Genomic DNA, 9679 nt, shown 5'->3' with positions numbered 1-9679 from the left:
AAAAAAAAAAAGATAAAAAATAACCAACAAGATATCGATAACGTATCGATAGTCGATAATCGTAATCTTTTTCTCGATCTTGCTTTATTCATCATTAACGGATTGCGACATTTTTCACTATTTCGATACATTTATTTTCAGGATGATGCGAGTTTTTATTTTTACTCGTTATCGAGATGTACGTGGATACGTTTAATAAATTTAATATTCAATCTTGCATGGCTGGCGATAAATTAACAAAGTCAATTTTATTTTAATGGAAAGAGATTGAAATTGAATATTTTAACGGAAAAAGGATGAACGAAGATTTTTTTTTTTTTTTAAATTGGAGCTTCAGATAGTGAATATTAAAAGATATATTGAGAATATTTATAGATAATTAAATTTTATTTCAAGTTTTAATTTAATTTTAATTTTAATTTAAATACAGCGTCGTTTGTAAATGATAATTATATATGAAATTTGGATAACACGTATCATTAATAATGAATATCATTTTTGAACTGCATCTTTAAATTTTAATTTCATTACTGTTCTACGTTAAATGGAGAATTTTTTGTATTTTTTTTTAAACATTATTGCGCTGAAGTGAAGTCTGTATAAACAATTATCACGTGACATTAATAGTAAAGAAAATTAAAAAATTAAAAATTAAAAATTTGTTGCACACTGAATGATATCAGTAATTTATTTTTTTATCTTTCAAAAAGAACAAAGTTTCTTTTTTTATAAAAATTTTTCCTTCTCTTCTCAGTAAAATAATGCTTCGATACATTAAAATAAAAATATAAGAAACGTGACGTCCTGCATTTTTCGTATTCAGTTCATTAAAATCTATTTATTTTTATCGTAACTTATTAAAGATAACATTTTCACGTCTCTTAATAATAATTTTAAATAAAAAAAAAAATTCTAATCATTTCTATGAATAATTAAGAATATTATCGATGTATTTAAAATTATCAATAACATATCGATAATCACACAATTCTATCACGAGTTATTTACGTATCAACAGAAAAATTAATTACAATATTATACACATTTTTTCAAAATCTAGGAAATAGATATAAACACCGTCGAATAGACTATAAACACTATCGTATACCTGTATACACAGCACACTATATCGGAAGTCCATTTAGTAATAACATTTGTCCGGACCACGAGCATGGCGTGCGGCTCTATACCGGCATAAATCAAGGCTTAATAGAATCCCGATTACGCGGGCTAAAGTAGATCGAGTCCTACGGCGAACAATGAAAAATGGGGATAATGCGGCGGGAATAATTTACGACGTATAAACCGTGAAATACGGACGTTGCATCGTGGATGTTGTCATAGCGGCGAAACTGCTCATTTTCCACGGCGATATGCGATGCCACGTTGCATCCCATGATTTTCGTACGGTCGTCCGTGCTAAACATCGCGTTCCAATCGCTATTCATTTGCGCATGCGTCGAGGTATTATAGTAAAAAGACGAATTTTCTTTCGCTCGAGGAAATGGTGGACAATAAGGATTTATTTCGTTTTAGAAATTATTTGAGAATTGGAATTTAGTTAAAATTTGATTTTTTAGATGGCGGGTAAAAAGTGATTACGAGTTGTTTTTTCATGATGAATATAAAATGTAGTTTTTCTTTTTAGGTAAATGGTCGATAATATAGAATGCGTTTTTGAGGTTATTTTCTTTTTTTTTGATATATATATATTTTTTATTAATTGGTTTTTTTTTAAATGTCAAAACTGTAGAATTTAAACAAGAAAATATCGGTATAAATAACTAAATCATAATCCTTTTTATTTTCATATTTTCGACATTTAAAAAAAAATATGATTTTATAAATTTTCATCGAAAAAATATCGATAAAATAAACTCAAACGATGTCATATTTTTTTTATCTTTATAAATTTTTTAACACCTTTCCCAGAGAATGATGTTTATAGGTTATTATTTCCATTGCGTTATTCACCAAAACGATAATAAATATCTCTAACGAAATCCATTAAAACCTGTATACATTTCTTGTAAAATAAACCTTCAAATAAACCTAATACCTTCAATTTTTCTCGAAAACAGAAACTTGTGTAAAAAAAAAAAGAGGCAAAAAAATATCCATCATACCTTTCCTATTTGTTTTTCCAAGAGAAATTGCTTCCCTTTTTTTCCAGATCGTGTATCACGGAATCATTCCACACATTCCGTTCTACAAAATACAAAATATCTTTACATGGAAAGTGATGATATTGGAAATAATCGGAGTACAATTTTTTTCACTGTTCGAAACGATGTAAATGCAATTGAGAAAATGTACAAATAAAGTTGTGCAATACGTAGAATAAACTTACAAATAAAATCAATTTATTTACAAATGAATTCTAATTTCAACCTACGTTATTTCCGTTATGGACGATATATTTGTAACATAATATAATTAGAAATATGGTATTTCGTATATCTTTCGATCGAGTTTGTAAAATGGTTTTCAAATTTATAACATTATTACATATTTAAGATTATTAGAATTTCTGCTATTATAATACAATATGTATTTAAATTTATTATTGAAAGGCAATTAGAATTAACACAATATATCATAACATATTATATAAAAGTATTTATATACATTTTTAAATAATTCCAAAAATTAAAAACCAATTACTCTGATATCTTTTTTTTATAATCATAAATTACTATTAATTAAATCATAGATAAATTTCTATATAAACAACTTGTTTATACTTTTGTCCCTCGATTAATTCGCATAAAACGTAGTTGTAATTGAACGTTCACTTTTCGACGAGATACTTGCTACTTCAATGGCGTAAGAATTATGCGAAAGTTCCTCTCGTCGCGGTTGATGGCGCTGTGATGTGGGTGTGGGTAAGCCGACAATTTCAACGGAACCAATGGAGTTACGACTTCCAACGGTAGAAACGAGGGTTTAACTGCGCGTATAAACTGCTACCTTCAGAAATGTTGTCAAACTTCAATGTTCGCCCTCTTTCACAACCGTTCAAACTATTAAATTGTACTGACATTTTGCACCTGTCGTGGATCGGATGATTGCGTCACGTGATGAGCATTAACGATAATTGATTAGATTTTTGCAAAGATTTCGGTTTTGCTCGAAAGACTCGGAATTTGGTAAGTGAATTTCACTTTTTCTGCTCGAATGACGGTGATATATCACAGTAACTCATCATTCATTATCTCATTCTGTGTGAATTTAACTTAAATTTATCTACAAGAAAAGTGAATAGATACGTGTATATAAGTTAAATATTATTGTTTTATCATTCTTCAGATTTTAATTTTTTTTTAAATTTTATATAATTTTAATTCTTGTTTGATTAAAGTTTCTAGAAACTCAGCTCAGCTTAATCATTCAGTGTAATCTGATCCTATTGACAAAGGCAGTGAGTTGCTTGGTTAATTATAAGGAGAGTAAACAAGAAAGGCATAATCTACAGTACAATAATTCAAATCCTAGATTATTTCTCCTAGATTAATCAAGTTTTTATTTCAGGTTGTAATTCAATACAATCATAATTCTTGTCTGATAACTTGGCTTTTATTCCAAGAAAAAAAAAAATAGAAAAGAAAGAAAAATCCATTATTATCTCACCATTTAATGTCTCGACCTCGTTGTAACTTGAACCTATTGACAAGGATAGTAAATAGGTATAACGAGAGTAAACGAGAAAGACACATTACTTAAATTATACGTCCAACATTCGATATATTTGGATATAATCTTAACCTCGTCAATTATTCTTTAGAAAGATAATATGAAAATTATAAAAATCTTTGTAATTATGGTATTAGAAACGTGATAATTTTTTCAAAAATTTGTAATTGGATAGGTGTGCAAGATTATACATTTTAGTAATTGATTCTCAGAGAAACATGAGTTTCTATGTAAATTTACTGATATGGAAATGTAAAACTGTTGTACGATGAAAAGAAAAGGAAAGAAAAAGAGAGAAAGAGAGAGAGAGAGAGGGTGCAGAAATTAATTAATTTAAAACGTTTGATGAAAATAATTATAGTTAGAAAATAGAATTAGCTTAAAGAATATTTTAATTATCCATCAATTTTTTTTTTCATTTCTCGTTCTACTTTTATTACTTATAAATATTGTTAAATATTAATTATCCAAATATTGAAAGTGAATATATCCTTTTTTGAAAAGTATTTTAAGCTTAAAAATATTTTAATTTATGTATCAATGAAAAAAATGAAAAAAAATTAAAAATCGTCGAGGCAGATATATCTTGCTGAACATACATGTCGAGAAATTTTTTTCATCTCATATTGCTTCACATATATTCCGCGTTCCTTCAACAAATTTATGAAATTCTTCGATACCTATTCGCTCTTAATCATATGCTTAATTATTCTTCGAAATTTATACTTCCCTCGGGGAAGTATAATATAATCATACAATAAAATTAAATTACGCGTTAAATTATTTAAATTATAAAATTCCTGTCTTTTATTGAGATTTGCCACGAAATAAAAAATTCCAAAAGAAGAAGCTTTTTTGGATCGTTTGAAAGAAATGGACGATCTTTCGAAAATGGCGCGCATAAATAAATCTTCAATGCGGATAAAAATTCTCTGTACATATTCATTCGTTCCAATTACGCTTGAATTTTTTTTTCTTACCGCATTTGCATTCGCTTCGAAATTTTCAATCGTACCTCGCCCTCACAATTCGCATCGTCCTTTCACTTCCCTTTTCTTTTTCACTTGTTCTTCGCGAATTCGCTATAAATATTTTTCCAAAGCATGCGAAATTCGACGTTGACAGTCCGTTTTGGTGTACTTTTTCCTTCGCATAACTTTGCCAAAGGATTCCACGAAACGCAGTCTTCGGAAAATTATAACAAAAATTTGAATTCGCCTTGTAAAAATAAACATCACAAAAATTGGATTTAGAATATCTTCGATATTATTTTCTGTTACAACTGATATTTGCCTGTCGTGTATAGCGATATTCATAAAAATTAAAATAACATTCATTATTTGCTTTTCACATTTTAAATAACTGGAGCTATATCTTTTTTTTTTTTTAATATTTCATACACAAAATTTCATAAACTCGTCGTTTGATTGTAAGTAGATATATAACAATTTATGGATTGGAATTTGTTTGGAATGTTGAATTGTGTCAAGTTGAAGGTAGATATTGCTCCATTTGTTGAAATATTCAATAATCGTCAATTAAATCATCTTCAGAAAATTTCACGATTGTAGTGTGTGCTTTTGGAGATGGTCAAAGCTGTACAATATAAGTCCTCTCTTAACGTGCGATGCCAATTCATAATTCAAACAATTTCCAGTGGATTTCAAATATGAAATTTTGTTTCAATACACGGTAACAAACTCTCTAATTCCACCATTATTGGCTTTTCTCTCTTGAAATCTCTCGTTGTGTCGAAATTATGACGAAATGGTTACCCATGTGTATGATTAGAACTAGAAATGATAATTTTCAAGAGGAGATTGAAACGGCAAATTGTAACCGATTGAAATTAGTAAAAATGATTGGAAGAAAAATCTTTAATGAAGATTAATTTTTTATTATAAAAAAAACATGAAAAAATATTGAAAAATTAGATGGAATAAAAAATCGATGAATTTTTCTCTAACGAAAACACGTACGTTTTATTCTCCCTTTGGTCAACAGCTATTTCCAGAAGTGATTTTTTTTTTTTTTTCATAAAATATTTCATGACATTTTACACGGTATTTTCACGATAAAAAAAATTTCATTTCATTTCATTTCATTTTTTTTTTTTTTGAACTTCTTTCGATAAAATCGTATTTCAGTTACAGCCCAGAAAAAATAAAACTTGCAGGTTATGCTCTATAAAGCTGTCTTCGATAATAAAACTTCACACTTCCTCTCTATTCTGCTTTCAATTTAATTTCTCACAATTAAGAAGAAAAATATTTCTGAAAGAGAATCTTTAATAAATTGTACCTTTCGTGTACAACATAATTCTGTAAAAAAAGAAAAACTTTCAATTTTTCCACTAAAGAATTTTCAATTTAAACGGGTCTCTTTTTATTTCGTTTCTTAGCATGATAATTAAATTTTTTTTTTTCATCATCTTTTTCACAATCAAAGATCACACAGGATCGTGTAAATTATTTCGTTGTTATTTCGTTTATTTTCTAATTAATATTTTATAATATAATTCTAGGAACTTTCATTTTTTCCCCTAACGTTTAGTTTATCGAGCAAAGATACATTCAAAGATAATTTTTTTTTATTATTATTATTAAATTACAATCGACGGTATCCAAGATCTTTTTTAGTTTTATTTTATCAAACGATGTACAAAGGATGACAGATGTGTTTAGATGAAAGTAGTTTAGCCAGAGGTGGGAAAAAACTTTTCTTTATAGTCGCGTAAGTGGAACAGAAACAGATATGAGCAGTTCCAGAAATAAGGATATTGCGTGTTCTTACAAAAGTGAACCGAGCAGACTTTAAAAGTGCGTGTATAAAAGAAAACGAAGTGAAGAAATATTATAACAATTTTTTTCTTTTATCCAGAAAAATTATAAATCGCGATTAAGTAACAAATATTAATATTTTAAACAATTGATACAAATAAAAGCGTTACTAAAAAATAACTATTATATTATTCATGAATTTATATTTGGGGAACGAATTTTCACTTCCATTTTATTTTGCTATTGTATTCGCGTCAAATTTATAAACGAAACTAGCGTGTATTGTCAAAAGAGAGAAATTATTGTGAAGAATTATATATAAATTCGAGTTTTATACGAAATTATATATATATATTTTTTTTCATGATTTATTATTTTTCGAAATTTTTATACTTTTCGTGAAACGCAAATAGTTATATAAAAAGCTCGCAGAAAACAGTATCATATCATATAACAGTATTATAAAAATTCTTTACAACTGAATTAAATTATTTCTCTCTCGTATTCTTTATTCATATTCGAGAACTTTATGGGGATAATACAATGTGATATTTCTCCTAGCAACTGTCCCTCTCTCCTCCATTCATCTACAAATTTCTTCCCCCCCCCCCCTAATTAAAACGTAGTTCTATAATTAACACGAGTCCAAAGTTAAAATTTCAGAAAACTTTCTCAAATTTTGACAAGTTGTTTTAAAAGATCATTTCTACGGAATTTCAAGCTGATAATTTACATATTAAATTGCATAAAAGCAAGGATCGATCCAATAGAACGAAACTTCTGATTTAAAATTTTGCAGGAGTGGCAGTGGCGAAATTAGTAGACGTTTCTCGCTGGTTGCTTCGGCTCGTGTTTCACTCAACTACTTCACCGATACTTCTCCGAGATACGCATGCGTATACATAATTTAACGCTTCCCCAAAATATTCCCCCCTCTCCCAACACTGTGAATAAAGACGCGGCACGGTCTGGTGGAAGATTCTTTTCCCACAAGTTTCTCGAGTTTCGCGTGTGCGTCTGCGCAAAGGCCGACTCGTATAGAGACAAGTTTCAACGCGTATAAGTACAGGCCTTAATTCAGGGATAGGATTCGCGAGTTCTCTTGGTCGAAGTAGAGTGATCGAACTTCTCTGCGAGTACACGGAGATTACTTGGAAGAAATTAATTGTTCTCTGAAATTGCAATCGATATTTGCTGGATGTCCTGGATAAATAATTGTTATTATTAAATTAAATTTGAAGAGATTGGTAATAATGAAATGTGATAATTTATTTAAAATTGAAAGAATATCGAAGTAAGGAAATAAAAATAATGTATCGTGATAGAATTTCTAATGGCGAATATAATAAAATTATATCTATGGTATGTACAATATTAATTCAATTTATATTTAAGAATTTATAGAGAGCAGGCCAATAAAAATTGTCTTTTCAGAAATTCATAAAGATATAATTTAAGAAATATAGAAGCTTTTCTCTCTCTCTCTCTATTACTTAGAAAAATTTGTTGCTTTTTCAGATCGTTTAATTTAAAAAAGAAAAATGAAATATAGATTTCAATTCCGAGACAATCAGTTTTATACGAGATTTTTGATATGCCTCGAGATTTTCGATCGGAAATATTACAGAAAAGGCCGTTAAGCTCGTGCACAGAAAGGGCCCAAAGGATCCTTGTATAACTTATTTACCAACGTTCGCATATAGAGATAGATTCGGTAAACTAACGGTAATTATCCTGTAGTCTTGGATCACCACAAAGGATCTTAAGGGACGCCTTTGATTGAATAGGGTTTGGCGTGTACACACGAAGGAAGGCGCAAGATTGCAACGGGGATTAAAATATTTCAAAAGGCTAGGGTGGCCAGGTTTTCGGCCAAACGCAAGAGTAATGGTTCTTTTAAATTTCTAAGCTGACCTAGATACACGCGGGTCGAGAGACAGAAGGTGTGTACACGAGCCACTCCTGTGATCTTGCTTGAAGCAAGCGTCGTAAAGATTAAAAAAAAAAAAAGCCTCCTCTTTCTCTTTAACGATCAAGAATTTCTTTTAGCGATCTTTCTGCGGTATTCATATTAATGGTCGTTGGCGTCTTCCAAAGGGTGATCACGTTTCTATTATAGCTGTATTTCAACCTTGATGTCGGCGGGACCATAATCGTTTCAAGTGACCGTGGTAATTATGCGCAAACCGTTTTCAAAGCGTCTTGCCGGAATTGGGTCGAGTTTATTCCGTTTCGAGGGACGGATTTTAAATAAAGAATCTTGAGAATATCGGGAATTTGATTATGCAAAAGTATTGGACGAGGAAGAATGTATATATTATAGAATTGTTAAATATACATTGGTGGGGGAAAGGACTTTATCGACTTAAGGTAACTTTTCATTTAATTAAGCATCTTAATAGATATATTATTAATCGTGAAAAATAAAGAAAAAAGAACTATCTCATAATATATGAATCGTTAAAACTTGGTCAAACTCTATTAAAATTAGAAAAACTTTGAACCACTACAATTCCGAAAATAGTGACTTCCGGTCAATGAATAAAAGATCGTTGGAAGCGTGGAACTTTACTCTTTAAAACGATTCTTCATTCGTCACGATACGACTTCCGGTTCTCGAGATATCATCGTGTAAAGAAAAGGTAATTTTCAATTACCTTGAATCCGAATAAATATTATTATTGAAATTAGGAAAAGTTTGAACCGCTATAACTTCGAAAATAATAACTTTCTAACAACGAATAAAAGATCATCAGAAGCATGAAATCTTGCTCTTTAAAACGGTTTTTCATTCGTCACGATACGTCTTCCGGTTCATGAGATATCATCGTGTAAAGGAAACCGTAATTTTTAATCGTTTATTACATCGCTTATACCTATTCTTACCGACTTATTCCAAGCTTCAGACAAGCGGTAGAAACGATTCGTAAAAAAATATAATTATTTCGTCTTTTTTCGTGATGTATATATACAAATTAATCAACGTGATTTTTATTTTTTTATATATTTTATATATTCTTATATTAATAATCCGAGAGGAAGGGAAAAAATTAGAAAAAAAAAAAGAATCAAACTATAAAGATTTGTGTTTGAAAAACATATTTCAATATTTACGCGAGTGTTTACTTGGACAATCGTAGCGTTGGTCATTTTTCCTTCGCGCAACTCTACCCTATATTTACAAGAGTTCGCGCTTTGTCATTGTT

At 29.5% G+C, this 9679-nt stretch overlaps 1 protein-coding gene and 1 long non-coding RNA gene across 3 annotated transcripts in view; both read left to right on the top strand.

Annotated features, from left to right (window-relative positions):
• Positions 1–9679, top strand: part of LOC102677788 — an 85038-nt gene that overhangs the window by 15661 nt on the left and 59698 nt on the right. The gene's annotated exons all lie outside the window — the stretch shown is intronic.
• On the top strand, positions 8011–8457 carry LOC116185310. Its single transcript, XR_004150130.1, has 2 exons — positions 8011–8198; positions 8261–8457. It is a non-coding gene; the product is annotated as an uncharacterized LOC116185310 (long non-coding RNA).

This window comes from Apis dorsata, unplaced genomic scaffold (genome assembly GCF_000469605.1).
Source record: "Apis dorsata unplaced genomic scaffold, Apis dorsata 1.3 scaffold_156, whole genome shotgun sequence".
Taxonomy (NCBI): Eukaryota; Metazoa; Arthropoda; class Insecta; order Hymenoptera; family Apidae; genus Apis; species Apis dorsata.
Note: the sequence above shows the minus strand (reverse complement) of the source record. Positions and strands in the feature narration are given on the sequence as shown.